General features: G+C 41.0%; 1 protein-coding gene across 3 annotated transcripts in view; it reads right to left on the minus strand.

Moving 5' to 3' along the window:
• KCNQ5 (potassium voltage-gated channel subfamily Q member 5) overlaps nt 1-22,863 on the minus strand; it is a 699,212-nt gene that overhangs the window by 96,400 nt on the left and 579,949 nt on the right. The window lies entirely within an intron of this gene.

The raw sequence follows: 22,863 nt of genomic DNA on the forward strand, positions 1-22,863 counted from the left end.
TTGGGAGTTAAGTGATGAGGGATCTGATGGGGAGATACCGTATGCAAATGTAATTCGTATACCTAACGCTGTACCATTTTCTCCTGTATCTAGAGGAGGGCCCGAGGGTCCCATAATACTGCTGAGGTTGGGACTGTAAGCACAGTGGTCCACAAAATGAGTCACAAAATACGTCAACGCCAAAGGGAGGAGAGATTGCTCGCGCTCTACAGAGGCGGGTACGTCCGGTGTCTCATCGCAAGCGGAGTCAGAGGTAGATACTGGTAGCCCCTTATCCGAGTACAAGCACCGTGACAAGTGGTGGGCACCCCTGTTCACTGGGTACCACGAAGGTATGGACCGCACCAGGTTCCTATTGATCAGGAACAACATAATTGATCATTGGTGGGCGGTAGGTGTCTTTACTCCCCAAGAGGTAGTGGATGAGTTAGAGCATCGTTTCCAAGAGATAGAGCAAGGGATCATCATGCCTAAGGGGCCTAGCATACTGTATGATGATATTGCTCCTGTAGAGCCGGAGTTTTGGGCACTGCCAAGCAGGGCGGGTCCCAAGAAACTGCCTAAGTTGAGCCGGGCTGACAGAGCCATAGTGTTCAGGTTTAGACAGTCCCATGGGTACGAATACCCTTATGTGCCTGAACCCATAATGAGAGAGATTGAGGAGAACCGAGACACTTGGCTCCGAGCGGCCGTACAAGAATATTTGAGAACCAAGTTTGGTAAGGCGGGTTACCATAATGAAGACCGTATCAGTGAGGTGGTCCGGGCTTGGAGTGTGGGGAGGTGCATATACATGCACAGCATGATATACCGGCCAGAGTCTGGGTCGGTACAGCCTTATTATATAACGATCACGGACCATAACGGGAGGAAGGTGCGAAAGCCTGACCCAAAGCACTATCATTAAAGTTCTCCCCGTTGGGAGTGACTGTGGTGTTACTGTTACACCACCTGGTGGTTGGCTCGAGTAATTAACCTGCCATGCAATGTGTTTGTGTTTCCCAGGTTTGTTTCCCGCAGGATGGTGCTGCTAAAAGTAGGTCCAAGTGGGGACCATTGGATTCCACCAGAGGGAGAGTGTAGCCCCTGTAAGTAAGAGCGGGCTACTTATCCTTCTCCTAATGGAGTAAGCCCTGTAAGGGCAGGCGCCAGTTGTAACCATGGGTTTTCCCCACACATCAAGCCCTGCCTTGCTGTGATAGAGGTGGGCCCCTGACTTTGTAGCAGGCCTGAGACAGAGGGGAGGTCCTGCTGACATCATAAGGGGCAGGGCTATATCTATTTAGTGGGCTGCTCCTGTATGTGTGTCTGTGTCAGTTCTGTGAGATCAGTTGGAGAGTTCAGTCTGTTGGAGTTGAGTCTGTGGAGGGTCAGTTCTGGAAGGTGTTTAGTTGGAGTGTCTGGCTGATGTGTCAGAATCTGGAGAGCAGAGTGGCAGTTCCGTATGGTGACAGGAGAAGCCATGCTTAGAGTGAGAACGGTGCTTGGAAGAGATACTCAGAGCCCCTCTGAGTAGAGCGGACAGAACTATAGAGGTGGACCAATGCCCCTCACCCTGTTCAGGGGGTGAGGGGAAAGACATCCACCCTCACCCAGAGAGTATATCCGGGAGGTGGGGGGGGTATTGAAGCCCTAACCAGCCTACAGCCTGGAGGAGAGGAGAGGAGGAAAGGCCTGCAATTATGCATTTGGAGTGCACTGCTGTATATGAACTGCTGTGTGCCCCTGTGCATGAAGTGTTGCTGTATCCTTGTGAAGGACAATAAAGACCATTGCTGCTTTTATAAAGAGACTGTGTGTGTGAGTCTAAGATTACTCGTAAAACATACTGGACACCTAACAAGCTCCTATTGAACCCCCAAAATGACCACAACATATATATAAGCATATGAGTGTCACAGAGGAGTGCTACTGAGCATGGCAATATATATTTTTAAAACCAGAGACAGAACATAAAACACAGACAAAGCTCAGTTTTTAGCACATCCAGTGAGACTCATACACGGTACAGTGCCTAAATATATATGTGTGTATAAATATCTAATAAGTACTTATTAGATATTTATACATATATATTTAGGCACTGTACCGTGTATGAGTCTCACTGGATGTGCTAAAAACTGAGCTTTGTCTGTGTTTTATGTTCTGTCTCTGGTTTTAAAAAAATCTAAGATTACTCGCCCTGGGACCAGGGCTTCTTCTGGGAGGATCTTAACCTATCCCTATAGGTCTCGTCAGAAGATGGAGGCCATGCACAGTTGCTAAAGAAGATGGAGGCATATACCCCAGAAGCCTGGCCCTGTTATCCCCAACACCAACGCAGGAGACTGAGGCCCTGCTGTTCCAAGCAGGTATGCACCACCCAATTACATGTAGCCAGCCCTCCATACACCTTAGAGGCACGATCTGTGTCTGGGGGGGGGGGGGGGGAACATGTGCTACATACATAATATGTTGCATCACCTCTCTGCACAGTAGGCCTATGGGTTATATAATATCAGCATTTAAAAAAAATTACACAATGTTTCTATACAGTATACAACTTTTTTGAACAGATATGCTTTGTGAAAATCTTATTTAAAGGGATAATATGTATAATATGTATTAACATATATGAGAGAATACTTAATGAAAAGATTAGATACTGTATGTATACACAATAAATACTGTAAGGTAAAAAAAATTATATTCAGAAATTCTAAATTAGGGAGGAAGAAATATTTATATATACATATGTATATCGCAAAAAAGAACATTATAAATAACATTGAAAATATTGTATAATTAAAGGAACTGGCGTAATTTGTCCATACATATATATCCCTTAGTACAATAAACACAATCAATACCACATAAAAAAGTCAATAGACACAAAGAAATCATATCATTGGTCAGGGTCCAATCAGAGCTTAGATAATTTCAATGTCCTCATTTAAGCCATTACTGTAGATGAAAAGGAATTTAGAGAATAGATACAGAATGTTTCTTGTTGTGCCATTTTTTATTTCTGTCACCCTGTCTATGATCTGGTGGGATATTATCTATACATTGACGTGCAATCCACTTGGATCCTGACCATGAAATTTCAGGAAATGACATGACATATTGTATTACAGAAAAACGTTTCTGATGTTTCTAATGTGTTCTTGTATTTTGATTTTTAGTAGTCGCTTTGTGCGTCCAACATATTGGAGGCCATACAGAAACTCCAATAGATAGACCACAAGGGAAAAGGTGAAATCAACGTATTCTTTTATTTTATATTCATTTTTACGATCATCTACTGGGCAGAAGGTCTTGTTTTTTTGTCACCATATTGACATATCGAACATTTGCCACAGCAAAAGAAACCCAGAGGTTTTGGAGGTAGCCAATCAATACCTGAAGGCAACTTTTCATGTTAATTTCTTATTTCACTTGGTTCAAGAATGCTTTTTACCGTTCTTGCTCTAGAATAAATCATCTGTTGTTTTGGTGGTAGAAGTGTTTTCAAAATGTGATCACTCTGCAAAATCTCCAATTCTTATTTGGAATAGTTTTAATTCTACTTGCCGCTGTATTATATTTCGGGATAAAGGAGACATCCCTTGTCTCTTTGTCAATCTTATTCCTATTTTTCTTTTTCCCATCACTATCTTTCACATCTTTGAGTATATTTATATCTAGGCTCTTGGCTTTTTCCATAGCCTGCTTCACTAGAATTTCATCATATACAGTACTCTCTCCAAACAGTGATCTCTGAGGACTGGTGCACGTTCCAGAAAGTCAGGAAGGGGACTGCAGTTCTTTCTGATCCTCTGGAATTGGCAGTAAGTACTGTATTTGGTGTAAACTTAATATTATAAAACATTATAAAACATATACATGTATATGTTTTTATGTTTTCTATAAAATACACGTATCACATAAAACTGGGTTTAATCACACATAACTTTTAATATAGAACTATTAATTCCTCCACTCATGCTCATTCTTTACCAGATATATCTCTTTTGAAACAGTACTTTATACATCCACGGTTTTGTTTATCCCTTTAAATAAGATTTTCTCAAAAAATATCTGTTCCAAAAAGTTGTATATAGAAACATTGTGTATTTTTTTTTAAATGCTGATATTATATAACCCATAGACCTTCTGTGCAGAGCGGATCCAACGTATTTTGTATGACCTTTGGTCTCATTCAACATAAGATAAGATCTCTAATCTTATAATTAACACTTTTTTTCTTCCTTGGACTTGAATGCATATTGTTTTTCATTATAACTTTTTGTGTGTCCAGTACTACATTTTAGTGACATATTTTTATTTGTTACACATTTTTTAGCACCATATTAATTCATTTGTTTCACTAGTTATACTAGTTTACCAATATTTAAATCAATTTATATAAATATCACTTTAGTAGCGCACTACACTTTTTCACTAAAAATAAGGCAGACTGTTTTTTTTAATGCATAAAAGAAATAATATACCCTGTTTGTAATATTAATAAAATGTTATTCTTCACCCACAATCAGGAATCTGAGCTTAATTTTAACTCCACACACACAAATTATTTTACTTTATGGAGTCTCATATATGATTATTATAGATGGGTATTGCATAGGAGCACTCAAGCTCGACTCTCAAAGGCTACAAACAGTCAAGGTTCTTTTAAGATTTGTCTATTTTTTTTAAAACAATAAGCCTGACCTTAATTATCATGAAAACAACGTAGTTATATATTTATGGCCCTGAAAACCTGTCCTGCTAGTAGCCATTGAGGACTGAACTTGAGCAGCCTTGTAGAGGACAGATCCTAGTGCCATCTTTTATGGCTTTGGCAAGTTATCCTGTGCCTCAGACACCCAAATAGCATGTGACTTGGTGAGATTTATTGTACAGACAGTTATAGTACAGTATGTCTATGTACAGAACTGCATACAATGTAAGCACACTATAAAACATAATAGTAATATTACTCTGATAATCTTCACCAGAATACATCAAATCCAGCTAACTTCTGGAAAGTCATCAACAATATATTCCAGCCTTCTAGTCATCATCAGCCATATAATATTATTAAGGAAGATATTACTCTGACAAATTCCACAGACATTGCAAATGCATTAAATTAATACTTTGTGGGGTGTGCTACTAACTAATTAGCGAAACGCAACCCGAACTACAAACATGAGCCTCATTCTGAGAGTAGAAGAGAAGGTGGGAGTGAAGACCATCAAGGAATGCTTCCCTGAGGTAAGTCCATAGATGAAAAAGATATTCACTGATAATTTCCCAGACAGTACAATTAAAGTTCAGAAGATATATCCCACGGCGCCAATGTAAACCACAGAATTTCACACAATGTTAGCCCTGCAATATCGTAGCATAGTGGTATTAACTGTGGTATTTGTGAGTAATGACAATAAAAGATTTTTATTCACTCCGTTGTTGCGTGGATCCTCATGGACTGTCAGCGTGCTCCAGCCAAAAGTGAATCCATGTAGAAAAAAGGTTATGAAGCGGTGCACCAGCTAGAGGGGAAAGAACGTGACCGGACTGCGCTCTTCTAGTACAAAAACGTATTTATTGGCACATTAAAAACAGCAAGGGGAGAAAAAAAAACCTCTTACGCGTTGCACGCACCGTCTGTGTCTTTAGCTGGTGCACCGCCTCATTCTGAGAGTACCCCAATAGCCTCACCCTCTCCCAACACTGCCCACAATTTTCAATTTGTCCCAGTATCTGAAGAGGAGATTACACAAGTGCTCCTCAAATTAAAACTAAGCAGCCAATGTGTATCTGACTTACTGCAATCTAAGTTCCTACGACTTGGTGCCCCAGCTATTGCCAAACCGCTTGCCTCCCTAGTCAACACTATTCTGTCTGCAGGCCATATCCTTAAGACCTGGAAAACTGCAAGAGTTGTCCCAATCTTTAAAAGTGGGGACAAAAACACTGTCTCAAACTACAGGCCAATCTCTCTTCTCCCAATACTATCCAAAGTCATGGGGAAATGTGTTCATTCCCAATTAAGCGATTACTTTACCAAGACAAATTTCTCTAGCCAATTCCAATCTGGCTTTCACCCAAGCACTCCACGGTAACTACCCTGCTAAAAGTTTTCATTGTGATCCAGTGTGGAATGGAACGGGGACAACTTACTGGTGAAATATTCCTAGATTTTGCAATGGCTTTTGATACTGTTGATCATGTTATCTTGCTAAACAAACTCCAGTGCTCTGGAATAGGGAAACATGCTTTAAAATGGTTTCTTTCCTACCTATCAGGTAGATCCCAACATGTGTCTATCTCAGGCTCTAACTCCAACCCTTTGGATATCACCTGCAGGGTCCCGCAAGGCTCTGTTCTGGTTCCCTTACTCTTTTCAGTGTTCATCAATGATCTTCCTACAGCTTGAAAGGGAGCTTCAATACACATCTATGCAGATGACACAATCTTATATGCACACAGCCCTAGCCTTTCCGACCTTGGACACGTACTTCGATCTGAGTTTTTGAGACTTGAACATTGGATCTCCCAAAACAAACTGTTTTTAAACACTGACAAGACTGTAACAATGGTATTTAGGACCAATCCTACATATTTAAAGCTTCCATTGAATAAGCTCCAGATCTAACCAACGCTAATACCACCCTAACTCCTGTTACTAGTTTTAAATACTTGGGCATATGGTTTGACTCCCATTTAACATTTGGGTTGCACATTGATACCCTGACATCCAAAACCTATGCCAAACTACTGTAGGTGTACTTTACAGGAACAAATCCTTCCTAAGTCTGCTGGTCAGAAAGCGCATTGCACAGCAGATGCTAATGCCAATTAAAGACTATGGGGACATAATATATGGCACGGCATCCCAAACCCACCTTATCAAACTTGATACCCTCTACAATTCAATATGCTGTTTTGTCCTCCTATGCAACTACAACTCACATCAATGCAAAATGCTCAAAGAACTAGATTGGCCATCACTTGAGTCTAGGCGCAAAGTTCATCTTTCCTGTCTTGCCTTCAAATACTTTCTGGTCAAGCTACCCATCTATCTGAACAAGCTCCTCACCCCTACCACATGCAGCACTCATCACTCATCATCTGAGATCTTACTCCAAAAGACTGTTCATGGTCCCAAGGCTTAACAAAATATCTGTCTGCTCATCCTTCTCTTACCGTGCACCTCACAACTGGAACAATCTACCAGAGACTCTCATATCCACCACCAGTCTGAGTTCTTTCAAAACTAAAGCTGTCTCTCATTTTAATCTGGTCTGTAATTGTTACAAATGCCTATAACATATATTACCTCTTACTGTGCATGCAGTCTTATATATCATGTATAACCCTGCTCACTTAATGTAGCTGTGTATTTGTAACCATGTATATTCCATCATAACTCTGTGCCCAGGACATACTTGAAAACGAGAGGTAACTCTCAATGTATTACTTCCTGGTAAAACATTTTATAAATAAATAAGTACTAACTTTGTGAAAGGTTATACTTACTCAGCTCCAAAGGAGCCTTCCCAGAAGAAGCCAAGACTTAACATAAACTTTTGGATTAAAGAGAGAAATAGGTGACCCGACCAAGTTCATAAAATGTATGTTTCGTAGGTGTTCTACATTAAGTCTTGTACGTTGTGGTGACATTGGACAAAGTCATTCCACTGAAACTCCTCTCATATTCTGCAGTGGAAACTGGTATTATATTAACGGCTTCAATTATTTTTTCTCGCGTATCTTAATTCCTTTACTATCCTTCAATTCTCTGAAAGCTCTCAGTGTACAGTATGTTTTCCATTCAATCCAAAATTCTCTTAGAGAGACATAAAAACAAACAGGCAATGGGGGAGCGTGGGATTAATGAGGCATATGTAGTAACAATATAGTGTTGATAGTGTTAACAATTGAATGATCACGTGAAGAAGTCACAAGAGCATTCACAGAAGTACATTTGGGGTGCACATCACAGTAAACATTTTTAAATTTTCTAACAATGCTACAGTATAGTGAAAAACCAAAGTGAAAGTGAAAAAAGTGAAAATCATATATACAATTAAAACACGTTGCGCTGATGTTGTAACCCTTAGCAAGATAATGAAATAATATCATATATTGACTGAAAACCTGGGCCTCTAGGCATTTATCGCTGGTTTGTCCTCCTGCCTATTGTGGTAAAAGTAAGGTCTCAGGTATAGTGCAATTAATTGCCAGATGAAAAACAGTTGGAGGAGCGTCATCAACCATATAATATGTGCAGCACTATGTATGGCTATAGCTCTAGCCCACAAGCAGCGTCCACATATATATGTAAACACAACAGATCCAGATAACATCCAGGATTATTTTAGGGATCTATCAAAACTGTTCAGGTCACAGATTCAGATATGGTGGGAAGTAACTAGCTTGCAGACTTACGAATTTGAAAATATGATCCCAAGAGGATTAAGAATGAATGTAGCACCGGCATATCATATCACCGATGCTGAATTCATTAAAAAATGGGGTAGTATCCTGTCTAATTGCTCTACTCAACTGATTACACTTCTGATTGATTCTCAAAAAAACAAATTAGAAACAATTGATAATGATCTAACACTTCAATTGAAAAAAATAGAGAAATTTCAGTCTCAAACTGAGTTTACAGATCTAGAATCTAGATTACATAAAGATGTTTTGAAATTTAAAAACGAAATCAAAGAAAGAAAGCACCGTAAATATCAACGAGACAAACAGGATTACTGCCAAGATAAAGTTTACAGCTATAAACAAACCCGCCGTACTAAACCAAGAACTATTAATTATTCTTCATCAGAAGTAAATAATTCTGAATCTGATTCTGGTGGCAGTGAACAGCAAGGTGCAAATACTGCACACTCCTCTATCAGCACTAGGTTACAGCCTATGTCTGACAGAGATGTTGTTTTTTTAGAGGGAACCAAAACCCAACTAGAAGGGGAAAAAAGAAAACTAAAGGAGAGACGCGGCAAACCACGAAACCCATTCCACTAGGCACCAACAAATTAAAAATATTCAATCTGTCAGATTTCAATTTATCTCCAATGCATATATCAATCTTGGAAAAAGGTTTATCTTTCTCACCATCAAGTGATTTCAGGCTCTTTGACTGGATTAAAGATTTAAATCTTTTCTCCAGAAAATTATTGCTGCATAAATTCCACACTAAAAACAAAAGGAAACAATTGGAACACAGAAACATCACAACACAGGAGCAAACTCACTTAGAGGATCTAGTAACACTCCTAGATGATAATGAACAAGTGAATTTAACAGTAGAAGGTCCCTTTAACAGTAGAAGGTCCCTTTACAGAAGGTCCCTTCATCTGGCAAGGTCCCAGAAAGACCACGCAGTAAATTTACACCCCTTATGACTGTATGCCCACAGGTGGAGGTCTTCACTGATTTAGTGACCAAAGATTTGGAAAGACCAAAACCTTGCCACTCACGCAAAGCAAATGTGACACAAAGACAGAAACAGGCACTGAAAGAACTTGTTACTAACCAGCAAATAACAATTAAACCTTCAGATAAAAGAGGGAACATTGTGGTTCTGAATACATGTGATTATGTGACTGAAAACAAACGCATTCTGAAAGACAAGAATACATACCGAATTTTAAACAAGGACCCTACCAATATGTTCAAATTGGAGTTGTATGCCCTTCTGAGGGACGGTCTTGATCACAAACTAATTGGTAAAAAAGAATATGAATTTATGCATGTGAAAACACCTACTATAGCCACATTTTACACATTGCCAAAAATCCACAAAAACCAGGAAAGACCACCAGGTAGGCCCATAGTGTCTGGCAACAATAACCTGACTGAAAATTCTAGCAGGTATCTTGATAAAATATTAAGGCCTTTTGTCTTGGCGTTACCGTCATACATCAAAGACACTAAGGATACATTGCTTAGACTTAATGGGATCACTACTGGCAATGATACCTGGCTGGTAACCCTTGATGTAGAATCACTATATACCAGCATTCTACATACAAGTGGTCTGACAGCATGTAAATATTTTTTGTCGACTAGACACTGTGGCTATAAGGAACACAATGAGTTTGTGTTAAACCTCCTTACATTTGTGAACAAACAAATATAAAGTCCCCAGCGCTAAAGTCCAAGATACCGTGATCTTTAAGGCAGTCTCTAGTCTTTAAGATGGTAGTTGGGCTCTGGTTTAGATGCTCCAGATGGGATAGATGTCCTTGATGTAGATGGATACACCGTCTGAAATAACAGATAAGCAGACACACCTGATTGCGCAGTGTGTTATAGCAATCAGAGCCCTATCTGAGATGTGAAAGAATCCTACTCACATAATCAACGCCAATATGTTCAGTGGAGAGGATCTGTGCTTGCTCCCCTTCTAATTCGCTCCTCACACGAACCCCACGTGGAGACAGCTTACAGGAGACAGCTTACAGGATACACCCTCTATCTTCAATGGCGTCGGGGATGCGTCCGTTAACGACACCTCCACCAATGTGAGACAGGAATACGTACAAGATAGTGTAGTATGAACAGACCTTTAATGCTTAAAACACTATAAAACGTAATAAAATACACTCACATGGTGCAATAACAGATGGTATTGCTCAATATGCCGTCCGCAGCTTGCATTTCCTAACACCACACCGGAGAGTATCACTGCACACAGACACGCTGTCGACTTGGCGTGTGACGTCAGTGCTTTAGGATGCTCTCTTTGCAGGGGATCCCCTGACGAAGTGACCACGTGTCACGAAACGCGTAGGGAGGAGGAGCTTAGTCATTGAACCATCCCAGCCACTGTAGTCCTGCCGCAGGGAGAGCATCCTAAAGCACTGACGTCACACGCCAAGTCGACAGCGTGTCTGTGTGCAGTGATACTCTCCGGTGTGGTGTTAGGAAATGCAAGCTGCGGACGGCATATTGAGCAATACCATCTGTTATTGCACCATGTGAGTGTATTTTATTACGTTTTATAGTGTTTTAAGCATTAAAGGTCTGTTCATACTACACTATCTTGTACGTATTCCTGTCTCACATTGGTGGAGGTGTCGTTAACGGACGCATCCCCGACGCCATTGAAGATAGAGGGTGTATCCTGTAAGCTGTCTCCTGTAAGCTGTCTCCACGTGGGGTTCGTGTGAGGAGCGAATTAGAAGGGGAGCAAGCACAGATCCTCTCCACTGAACATATTGGCGTTGATTATGTGAGTAGGATTCTTTCACATCTCAGATAGGGCTCTGATTGCTATAACACACTGCGCAATCAGGTGTGTCTGCTTATCTGTTATTTCAGACGGTGTATCCATCTACATCAAGGACATCTATCCCATCTGGAGCATCTAAACCAGAGCCCAACTACCATCTTAAAGACTAGAGACTGCCTTAAAGATCACGGTATCTTGGACTTTAGCGCTGGGGACTTTATATTTGTTTGTTCACTTTTTTGTATCAGGTTTTGGAATTACCTGTTATTATTGTCACCTAGCTGCTTTTTTTCTCTTTGTTTATCACAGCATTGTGCAAGTCATTTTATTTTGATGTTGCACGAGCACTTATCGTTGTTTTAGCACAAATTGTTATCACTTAGTTTAGTGTAGGTTAGCGCTTTTGGAGGGGTTAATTTCATTGTTTTGCTCTCCTTACATTTGTGCTAACTCACAATTATTTTCTATTCGATGGCTTATTCTACCACCAGACCCAAGGTACAGCTATGGGAACGTCATGTGCCCCCACTTATGCCAACTTGTACCTGGGCTGGTGGGAAGCCACTACAGTATTTACTGAGGATAATACGATATTTACTGAGTTCATAGATCTATGGCTCAGATTTATCGACGACATTATCCTAATTTGGAGTGGTCCAAAGGATATGCTACTTGAGTTCATTAAGCGTTTGAATATTAATCCTCTAAACCTACGTTTAACATCAGAGTTCAGTCAAACTCAAATCACATTTCTGGATTTAAGTATTACAATTGATCTTTTCCACAGTATTCAGACCACAGTGTTCAGGAAAAAAACATCTACCAATAATCTGTTATTGGCTCAGAGCCAACATCCTATCTCTCTTATTCGCGGTATACCCACAGGGCAGTATTTGCGCTTACGACGCAACTGCTCTACCCTCCAGGATTTCAAAGTGCAATCTAAAGACTTAGAAAATAGATTCCTGGATAGGGGGTACTCCCCAAAAAATCTACATAAGGCATACAATCGGGCACTGCAATGTAATAGGGACACACTACTTGTTCCAAAGATTAAGGAAGTGGATCCAGTAATAAGATGCATTGGCACATATAGTCAAAGATGGCATGATGTAAAACAGATTTTTTCCAGACATTGGCATATATTGAAATCTGGCAGTGATCTATCGTTGGTGCTTAATGATACTCCCAACATTACAAGCAGGAGATCCAAAAATCTGAAGGATGAGCTAGTACATAGCCATTATCAACAGACCCCCCCTAAAACGTGGCTACCAAAACCTCCTAAGGGTTGCTTTCACTGCGGCAGTTGTAAGGCGTGCAAACATATACTAACCACTAAGACATTTGAGAGCTATGATAAAACCAGACAATTTGAAATAAGACACTTCATAACTTGTAAAAGCTTCAATGTCGTTTATTTGATAACATGCATATGCGGACATAGATATGTAGGGAAAACCATACGCGAACTCCGCAGACGCGTGTTGGAACACGTTAATTCTGTTCTACATAAGGCTGACACACCAGTAGCTCGCCACGTTAATTCGATGCACAATGGGGATACTAGCTGCCTCCAGTTTATAGGGATTGACCGAATAATCAATACTATCAGAGGAGGCGATATTGATCGTAGACTCCTGCAAAGGGAGGCTGAATGGATATATCGTCTTAGAACTTTATATCCATTGGGTCTGAATGAGGGATTTACATTCACCCCTTTCATTTAAACCTTGTTTCCCCCATTTCCCCCTATCTGCACTAATAGAGTGCAATGAGAACATACTAATTCTGGTTTAGTACCTCAATAAGTTATGATTACCCATAAATACATTTTATCAATCACTGGATGGCCATATGCATATTTACAATTGTCAATACTTTGGCATATACATATGATTCACCCTGAACTCTCCTTATCAGTGACCAAAGTTGCTGACCAGCATGCCTTCAGTCTCAGTATTCTACTGATATATTAAGTTTGCGTTGTAGTTGTATATAAGTATTTTATTTATTATGATTGTGATTCCTTTATTAATTTAATTTTCATTTTAGTTCTAGCAGTAATAGTGTTACCATGGCTGGGTATCAGGGACATGCGCCGCGTATTATGAACTCTTGTATCTGCCGTCAGTGACAGTAAGAGGTTAACATTAACATTTCATTCAATACACCTGCTCTAGGGTTATTTAATGAGGCAAGCCCTGAGTCCCGGCATCCACCTGCCCCTGACGAAGCTCCGCCTGGAGAGAAACGCGTAGGGCGTGGGCACCGTGACGTGGTGACGTCACTTCACGTTGGCAGCTGACCCCGAGCAAGCAGCAGCTAGGAGGAGCGCTCCGGCAGCACTGACGGCTTTACTTTCCTGTAGCAGCAGCAGCAGACGTTGAGATTCCACACAGCTAAGTATCACACTATACAGTGATACATTAGCACTTACCATGATCTGACACCAGTGCAGGGACCCCTAGTAAATCTTGACAGCGATGTTGGAGCTGTGTTCTTTGCCAGCAAGCAACGTTTATATGACAGTTCAGTTATAGGGAATCCCCCATATCATTGTGCAATTCTATTATAGATTGTTACTATATGGTTCCATACTTCATTGTTACCCTTCATCACTGCCACTAGTCATAGGGACACCCAGTACTGGTTGAGAGCGATGTTGGAGCTCTGCTACTTGCAAGCAAGTAGCGTTCATATGATAGCTTATTAGTGAGGGAACTCCCACTGGTCTATTCATTATCATACTGTGGACGCTGCTTGTGGGCTAGAGCTATAGCCATACATAGTGCTGCACATATTATATGGTTGATGACGCTCCTCCAACTGTTTTTCATCTGGCAATTAATTGCACTATACCTGAGACCTTACTTTTACCACAATAGGCAGGAGGACAAACCAGCGATAAACGCCTAGAGGCCCAGGTTTTCAGTCAATATATGATATTATTTCATTATCTTGCTAAGGGTTACAACATCAGCGCAACGTGTTTTAATTGTATATATGATTTTCACTTTTTTCACTTTGGTTTTTCACTATAGCATTGTTAGAAAATTTAAAAATGTTTACTGTGATGTGCACCCCAAATGTACTTCTGTGAATGCTCTTGTGACTTCTTCACGTGATCATTCAATTGTTAATGATATTAACTTCTGTACATAGGTAGCACTCACTTAGTGTTATTTAACACTTGGTCATTAAATATTATTTATAATTGTTAGTGAGCAGTGTGCAATACTCTGTGTTGTTGTTAGTGTTGATAGTGGACTCAAATAACTTGGGATAAAATGGGGGATGAGTTTTATATACTGAGGTACTTACACGGCCATGTGTAAGTAAACACAATAATTGGTAACTTTCTCAAGATGAACTCCGTCTCTCCCTGCAATAATAGATGAAATTTTTTTGGGGTAGGGGGGAATATACAACTATATGTATCTGTACTCACACGGCCCAGTGTGAGCAGTTGTAGAGGGTTGGTTACTTTGGGGTTAATTTCTTAGCCCATCCACTTCTGTTGGTCTGCGTAATGGGGACTGTCCTCAAGCTTCCTGGTTGATATAGGTCTCAATACCCGGTTCCAGACGTCAGGTGTGGTCTCCCCCCGGTGTTATAATGTATGGGGGTTGGAGGAGGGGAAAACAGGTGAGGCACGAACCAGTTGTATACAATTCATAAAATGCATTTATTTATAAAACAACAACGGGACTCACACACATATAGGGTGGACCCCTGGCCTCCTCATGCAGTCCAGGATCAACAGGCTTCCTCAGGCTCGATGCGTCGGCGAAACGCGTTGCTCTATTCTACAGCTGAATTTGACCCACGGAGGCTTCCGTAGCCAGATCACAAAGCAGCCTTTGCAGCCCAGCAGGACAGTTTTTTCTTCCTGCATCCCGGACGCGGGACCGGCGCAACAAGCTGCTTAAACTTGATCCTGGACTGCATGAGGAGGACAGGGGTCCACCCTATATGTGTGTGAGTCCCGTTGTTGTTTTATAAATAAATGCATTTTATGAATTGTATACAACTGGTTCGTGCCTCACCTGTTTTCCCCTCCTCCAACCCCCATACATTATAACACCGGGGGGGGAGACCACACCTGACGTCTGGAACCGGGTATTGAGACCTATATCAACCAGGAAGCTTGAGGACAGTCCCCATTAAGCAGACCAACAGAAGTGGATGGGCTAAGAAATTAACCCCAAAGTAACCAACCCTCTACAACTGCTCACACTGGGCCGTGTGAGTACAGATACATATAGTTGTATATTCCCTGATACCCCAAAACATTTTCATCTATTATTGCAGGAAGAGACGGAGTTCGTCTTGAGAAAGTTACCAATTATTGTGTTTACTTACACATGGCCGTGTAAGTACCTCAGTATATAAAACTCATCCCCCATTTTTTCCCAAGTTATTTGAGTCCACTATCAACACTATATTGTTACTACATATGCCTCATTAATCCCACGCTCCCCCATTGCCTGTTTGTTTTTATGTCTCTCTAAGGGCTCTGGATTAACCCTTTCTTGGGGTAGAAGCAGGAGGGATTCTTATTGTCGGCTCACAGCATCTGCATGAGAGCCATATTTCAATCGACTGCTTCATTGTAAGCCTACTTTTGTTTGTGACTCGAGGTAAGCGCCTGGTTTTTTTCTACAATCCAAAATTCTCTGCAACTTCTTCTGTTTCATTGTCCCTGTCTTTAAAATTCAAATTCTGTGGCCAATCGTTAAAGCAAAGGTATGGGGATTGTCTGATTAGTGTTTCACACTTTTCTTTGCATACTAGTGCTGGAGTAAATTGCCTGGATTTCATATTGTTAATCAAACCTATTAAAAATTGATTCCTGTTGCTGGTGGGAACTTTACCAACATGAAGTAAAACATTACCAAACTTCATTTTTCCCACCACTTCTTATGCTTTGATGTAGAGCTTGTCTGGTTTTTCAGTCTGACATTCTAAAACCATTATCATTATTTCTAAGCGAGCTTTATGCAAATTACATTTTTAACATTGTAATTCCAAAGAAAGTTCCGAAAGCTCCAATAAAACATCGAACAACAGACTTACATTTTCAATGAATGCAGACGATTCTAACACCTTCTTTAAGTGTTGTTATTTGGTTCTATCTGTGCTTACTCTGGAAGTGTCAGAACTTGCATTGCTGAAATGTTCCCAAATGTTCCCATACGATTACAAAATAGCTTTGACGGTGCTAAAAGATGAAGCAGCCCATCTTACACTAAACACACAATCAATTTTCAGCAAGTGACATTGTAGAGACTCCACGCAGCTTTACATTCGTCCTGATTATTCGGAGGTCTGTGGTACAAAATTGTCACAATTTTTTTTGTAAATGATTCAACCCCGCAACTTCATCAACAGAATCACTCACGCTCAGTTCAAGCCTGTGATTCGCATAGTGCCAAATAGATGCATTAGGGAAATTATTGAGGAACAATTTTGCAACTCCAGCATTTTGTCTGAGCATGACTGATGCAAAAGAAATAAACATTTTCCTTCAGATATTGCATCGAAAATCCTGAATTTTTTAGACTGTCTAAAAGTGCATCATAAATGTTTTTTTATTTTGCACCACATTGTAAATCACATTATAAATAATCACATTGTGTATCATCAGATTCACCAACAGAGCGGTCCTTACAAGAACGGTTTTGCTATTGATTGTAGTTGATTCATCGACCATAACAGAAAATTTAGATTTTTTGTTAATTATATCTTGAAATACTGCTTTATGTATTTCCTGTCCTATGTGGTTTGCAATATCTGCGCAAGATTTTTGGGGAATGTAAAACAAGACCCAAATCAATTCCATTGATTTCTTGCAGTTCAATGTCATGTTCCATATCTGCAAAAGGTCTACCTTTGTGGACAATATTATAAACGGTTCTAAAAATTCTGCATGTTTTTTCTTTGTGTATCTTCAATGATACACATCATATTCTATTATTTGTTTATTTGCTGTATTTAAATTTTTTTGACATGCAATGATAGTTTGATTATTTTTATGTTTGATTTTTTTCTTTTCTTAATTCTTTCAATTGGTTGCTTTTAGTACTACTTACTTGAATTTCAAAATTACATCATTCTTAAGATGTATTCCATGGGGTTGTTCGGCCCCCACATGAGAGACATTGCTACACACACTGCACCCTATTGTTTTTTTTTTTTTTTTTTGTCATAATCCATGGATATTCTTGTTTCTTTGTTTAAAACATTTCATGAGTCCAACAATCTGGAATATCACTCGTGGAATTTTCACAAATAGGCAACTCTTTCTCTTGAAGGTCTGTAGATTTAAAAGTCAATGCCTTGGGACTAGGAGGCTGGGGGCGAGGACATCCTTGTCAGTGTCATCTTATATATAATGGAGAAATAAATCCCCTTGTGGAACAACAGGAACTAATCAAAATCCAAAATGCAATTAGACATGTTTAAATCTTTTTGTGATAGTAGTTCATAGGATGTAGTTTAAACATAAGCTGTATAGATGACTGTAACAGGGGACTTATCCCTGTTCACAAATGTGCTTCTAATCCAGCAGTGTGGTGGTTAACTGCTGGTAGGCAATTAACTAACACCACCTGGCTGATTATAGGTGTTAGAAAAAGCCTGCCTCTGGGACAGGAAGAGAGATTCCTTAGTCCACAACTGGGCTGAACCAAGGAAGGACAGATGTCTTGAGCGGCAAGCTGACAACAAGACAAAGGGGACAAGATTCTAAACCTGGAGCCTGACATTGCCTTAGCACACAAGGGTGCGGATCCAAGAGAGCAGAGAAGCTTCCCCTACAGCAACCCAGCTAACAGATAAGACTTTTCTTTTAAGACTATTATCTATATCTATCTATATATATATATAAATGTCTCTATGATTTGGGCTGGTGAATCGCTGGGCTAACCACGCAGTTAAAGAGAACTGGATCACAAGTGTATATATACTCCAGAGTGGAGCGAATTTTGTTTTCTGATTTACATGTTTGCTGTTCTTAAAGCAACAGGCGCAATAAAGCCTTATTTTAATTTCACCTTAAAACAGTCTCCATTGCGTACCTCTGAACACGTCTCTTACAATGACCAAATGATTGAAATGCTGGAATAGAAGCCAAAAAGTGTCTCACAATGAAGGGGAAACTCTTGGAGTCAAATAAACAACCAGCTATTCTAGGTCAGTCCCGTGATTTTCCATAGGTAATAAACCAACAGCAGGAAAGAATCATAGGTACTCACGGACAGCTGTAAATGTATTCATCCTGGCGTGCCTCCCAGCATAGAAGTCCAAGGTAGATGTGAAGAAAAACAAGGAGCACTGCAGCAAAGAGAACTGGAGGCAGGTGAAAGTTTGAAAAATAAAAAAGGTTTATTCAATGAATCATGCCCATGAGAGAGCTAAAAAACACACTCTGATGCGTTTCCCGCCGTGCTGGCGCTTTATCAAAGACTCTTTGAGTCAGGTATTTCCCTGCTAGAAACTACAACTCCCACGAACCCTTACATCAGGTTAGTGATGTCAGAGTGCCTTTATATGGCTGGATCTGTCACATAGGAGCACTGGCATCACTGAGCTGACTACAAATCCCAGAAGATCTTGCTGGTTGCATGTTCAGACCGGTTGGTACAGTGCTGATGCAGGGAGCCTGAGGAAAACTTAGCTAGTGATTATCATAGCAGGGGGTACCCATTCAAAGCAGTGACACCTGCTGTGATAAGCTGTCACGCCTGTGTGCCGCAGACCAAGCTAGACCCCAGTACTGAGGTGGGAACGGTATGATACCACACACCCACAGCAGTGGGAGCAAGCCCGGAGTGTGGTATAGCGTTGCTGGGCCTGTTGGAAGAGTTGTTAGTGTATACTTGCAACTCTTGGGGAATGTCCGTGAGAATAGTCGTGTCCGTTTGCCAATGTTCAGGGATCCAGAGGGTAGAGTCGTCAGAGGGCAAGTCAGGTCCTAGGAAGCCAGAGGTCAGCGGAGTCGTATGCGTAGCAGGGTTCAAAGGGATACCAGAGAGCAGAGTAGTCCAGGGTAAGCAGGGGTCAAAGCCAGGGAAATCCAAAGTAACACGGGAGCAGGTAATCACAGGAGCACAGAGGGAGCACAGCATAGATCAGGTACACACAGGGAAACAGGAACTATGCAGAGCGAGGAAGAGGTGGACAGACAGGGATTATAAAGGAAGGTGCACCAATGACAGAGAAGGGAGGAGTAGATAGAGAAGTGGGAGAAGCTAGGGATAGGTCAGGGGGAGAAGAGGAGGAGACGGAAGGGGCAGTCAGAGGAATGGCCTGTATAGCTTGGGAGACGGAGACAGGGGAAACCTGATAAGAAGAGTCTGTGCGCGCGCCCCCTGTAAATTGGGGATGCGCGCGCACAGGTTGCAACACAGGCGCGGCACGCACGGAGCAGGGGAAGACCGCAGGAGGGGGACAGAGCCAAGAGGAGAGGAACGCGCGCGAGGCCTGTGCCCGCGCGATGGCCAGCAAAGGCAGAGTGGAGCATGCATGCACGTCCTCCGTGAGCTGAGGGGGTGCACGCACCGGACGCGTCACCAGGCGCGTGGGCACCACGCGAGGAGGAGGTAACGGGACGGATGGCACCACAGGGGAAGGTAAAGGAGCTACCGCGAGGGAGAGGGTGCGGGGAGGATCAAAGCAGGGGCTAAGGGAGCGCATGAGTATGCAGGACCTGCGGGGAACGCGCTGCGGCAAGGGGAGAGAGGTAGAAGGTGAAGGAGAGGAGTGTGATGGAGTAGAAAGGGTAACAGGAGATGGGAGAGAGGGACAAGGAGAGGAAGGAATCTCCTGAGTCGTCACATAAGCTTAGATGTGGCTAACTTTACTGTCCCAGCCGCTGCTGCTTGCAGTTGGGGTGCAGTTACCACACGCAAGCAGTTGCGGGGCCAGAGACAGTAAAGTTGGCTACATCTGTATGAAAAATAGTTAATTACTTGGTCCATAGGTGGTGCTAGCAGGACTCTATTAATTAAAATAAATATATCTAAAAAATAAAAAGGTACATATATAATTTCAATTCGCCAACTTTCTTATTTCATCTACATTTTTGTTCCGATTCTTCGGAACTAGGGGGGTGCCTTCCTCCCCATGTCCAGCCCTGTTAGTCCCCAAAGGGGGGCTACACTTTTATAATAATACCAACAGAAAGTCAGGGTTGACTGTGTCAGTAAGTAAACACAATATAGGTTACATTTAAAAGTACAATAAGCAATTTAATGCAAGGTCTGCCATTTCAAACTGCAATTTGTAAGACTGCAGAGAAAGTATAAAGAAACACACAATCCCCCTTTCTATACCGTTTCATTTAGAATTTAACACTTTGCCTTGACAGCTTGCTATTACTGTATGTACAGTAGGAAAACATTATACTGCATAGAATTAGCAGTATTAATCTACTTCAAAACGACATATTCAGTATGGCCTTTCTGTGTTCTAGTATTACTGAATGGCAACATTTATATGTATAGGTAGCTCTGTAATATTTGAATCATACATTGGCTATTCAATGCTTATACGGAATGCTGTTGTTCAAAGTTTTAGCAGCTGTAGTGGTCCTGGAGGAGAGCAGATTAGTTGCAGGTTGTGATACCTTGATGAAATTAAAGTGCGTAGAGCATTCAAAACCTCATAGTTTCATCTTTGAATGTTCTGTGCATGAAATGTTGTGAAAAAGATCATTTGCAAGTATAGACACATTTACAAATAAAAAAGGCCATTGTTCATTTCAAGCAAAATAATAACACTGGCTAACACGGTGGCTTTATTCAATTGCAATGCCAAACTAAACAATCAATTTGTTGGTTTGAGGACAAACTTTTCTTAAAGCACACGTTAATGTTTTAACGAACTAAAACTAAGCGGCAATGCCAATGTAAACGTATTTGCAACCCAAGATGAAGGTTAACATACTGTTTTCCTAAAGAAAATAAGTCATCAAGTTCCATTAGGTCGCGCTTATAGTGCCGGCAATGGCGATGCAACATCGCCCGAAAACAAATGCATTGTCGCCGCCGCGTGCGCTTATAGTAATTAAGCGATTTTTGGTAGTCGTAATTATTTGATTTTTCAGGGGCTGTAGCCTCATGTGACAGCCCCTGAACCAATCAGGAGCCTGGTCGCCCACGCCGCCGCCACAAAGCGAAATACAACTTTCGCTTGCGGTGACGGGTGACGTCACGTGTCGCATCGCCATCACTATAGGCGCGTCGCCATCACTATAGGCGCGGCCTTAGATGTAACTGCTTCAATTCTGAAGTGACTTTAAAAAAAACCAGCGGTGTGTAGCAGCTCTTTCTATGTAGCTGCATTGCAATATCAAGATTAATTGTACAATAGGTTGTGATACAGATGTAGCAGGTGTTATTTCACCTGCTGGTACTTAGCCCCGCCCCTTTCCCTCGTGCGGCTAAAAATGGTGTCTACTCTCGCTGCAATGCACCCGCAGAAGCATTAATGTCTACTACATTGGTAACTTCTAATGCACCAACATAATAATTTCTAATGGATCAGGTATGCACACCTGTGAAAAAGACCCATTCAAAAGTTCTGCACACTATTGCTGAAATTCATTAAACACCAATGTGCCCATAACTTTAATGGAAGTAAACTCTGGTTTGGGGTCTGATACTCTGCTAGGAACTTAGTGAATTGCTCCCTACAACCCTATAGTTTATCTTTGAATAATTCTCATGTTTAGCCATTAAAAAGCATTGCAACCAGCAATGAAACTAATCATCTCAATTTTTAAGGATACATTTATTTGACTTTTATTTAACCCTATTATTATTGTTAAAAATAAAGTAAAGATTATTTTTATAGCATGTCACCTTAATTGATTTACATGTAATTAGCTGTAATGGATATACTGCTTAAATGTAATGTAGCCACTAGATTTATTTAAACTTCAAATAGCACTGAACCCTTAACCTTGGTTCCTGATGCTCGCTGAGTAATTCTGTAATAGACACAAAAAGTGAATTTTGATCTGGAGTTGTACAGTAAGTACAATCGGGTAGTTATCAGGACATACAACACAATTTTAGTTTAGCTGTCACTTTCATTAAGTGTGATCTTTTGGACCTAGGCTTATAAATGGAAATTGAGAGCATATCGTGGTGTTATAAATGTTCTCAGTGGAAATATACAAACCACAATGAATGTGATCTAATTAATAACTAATAAAAAAATGTGCAGAACAGGTCTTAATAACACGAATAGAACTTTATATAAAACCCTTTATAGAACTCTTTAAACCAGTGGTCCCACTTAACCACTAGGTAGACATTACTGACCAAGTAAATAGTTTAGCCTTTTGGTGTAGAATTTGTGGCATTACAGTCCATGGTAGTTACTGAAACTTGGAAATAAATTACCGTAATATATCATACTGAGAGGCACGACCGCCAACACATATCTTGGGACCCAGGGCAAATAAAGGGAGCAGGCTGCCCCTCTCTTCCTGACAGGTGCCTGTACGGATCTGTCACGTTAGGGTCACAAGCCCATCTGCCTCTCCCTTCCTGTCGGGGACCCTGCTGAGAGCACGTGCTTCTGTATAGTCCCTCATCTCTTCAGCCACATGAAGGCTCCTAAAGTAG

This window comes from Ascaphus truei, chromosome 4 (assembly GCF_040206685.1).
Source record: "Ascaphus truei isolate aAscTru1 chromosome 4, aAscTru1.hap1, whole genome shotgun sequence".
Classification (NCBI taxonomy): Eukaryota; Metazoa; Chordata; class Amphibia; order Anura; family Ascaphidae; genus Ascaphus; species Ascaphus truei.